Source organism: Crocuta crocuta, unplaced genomic scaffold (assembly GCF_008692635.1).
Source record: "Crocuta crocuta isolate KB4526 unplaced genomic scaffold, BGI_CrCroc_1.0 scaffold1078, whole genome shotgun sequence".
NCBI classification, from domain to species: domain Eukaryota; kingdom Metazoa; phylum Chordata; class Mammalia; order Carnivora; family Hyaenidae; genus Crocuta; species Crocuta crocuta.
In genome coordinates this window covers 163,823-165,177 of record NW_027529200.1, presented here as the reverse complement: position 1 = coordinate 165,177, position 1,355 = coordinate 163,823, and positions in this window count along the sequence as shown.

Sequence of the window (1,355 nt, the reverse complement as noted above, 5' to 3'; positions counted from 1 at the left end):
ATTCAGTTTTTTTTGTTTCTTCAGCCATCAGTGCCTTCTTTTCTCCCCTTTGAAATTTCACACAGTCCATCTCTCTTCAGGTACCCTTCTTAGGAAGCTTGAATCACCTGTTCTAACCTTGCAGGCCCAGGCAGGCAAGGGCTGTCATTCTGAATGAAGCTCTAAGAGGACTTTCTTTATGTAGCCCTTGCTTGATAGCCTTTTCCTGAAATGTTTCATTCATCAGTACTATGGTCAGGCCCTGCTGGGAGGGGCCCCTGATCTGGACCCCACAGTTCAGAGGGCTGCACTCTGGCCCTCCTGGAGTTTTGCCCTGTCTCCTAGGAGAGGAGTCTGTGGGCCTCAGGGGATGTGCCTCCTCGGAGCCTGTCCTCCCTCTTGCATACCATGCTCTGCTACGCATAACCAGGGCTGCCTGCTGAAAGAGCTTCACGCCTCACTAAAGGCCTGCATGGTTATCTTGCCCAGGTCCATCCTCTTGAGGGCAGAGGATGACACCAGCATGCACACTTCCAATGAGTAGCGGAAGGGTGGCCGAGGGTGTTGGGGGCAGACATAAGGTATGTAGGCTGCGGTGTCCTCGCATGTGTGCCAGTTTGCCACGTGGAGTGAAGCCAGAGGAAAGAAAATAAGAAGGCAGGCCATGGGCTTTCTCACGAGGCCTCATTCTTACTTGACGACTCCCAGAATACTAAGTTCAAACCTGGGCTCCCAGCTTGTTACAAAGACATCTGATAGGTAAGCCTCTGTTGTGCACCCTTGCCCTGGCCCCGCACATGTTATAACAAGGATCTGTCAGCAATAATTCACCAATTCGGCTTATTTTTCTTCTATCTGCCTGTGTTTTCCTTCTTGGTAAACGGTAATAAGAAACACTCCTGTAAAGGAATGGGATTACAGGCTTTCCTTCGGTGAGATGTGTAAATGCCCAGGGTTTCTGTAAAGTCGTGTTTAGACAAATCATCTATTTACTTCACTCCAGGAGAGCTCATGAAAATAATGAACACTCGCATAGCTTCCGGTGGTGATCTGATCATTTATGAAGACTGATCGAGAAAAACAAATGATTCATTCCATTAAGCTATTTTTAGACTTGTAGGCAGTTAAAGTTTTTTGACACTTCTGGCATGTGTTAAAGAGTGAGTTTTTAGCAATGCTAAACCTTACTTTACCTATTATGTGTAAAAAGATAAAAGAAATGATCACTCAGACAAACATAAAGAGAAAGCAAAAGACAAAACAGGAGGTACCACTGAGTGAAAATGACTTCACCACAAAGCTGTCTGCTCACCTTGAGTGGAGAGCACTATGAAACATGTCATAGTTCTCAGCTGAGGTTCAGCCATACATAAGCA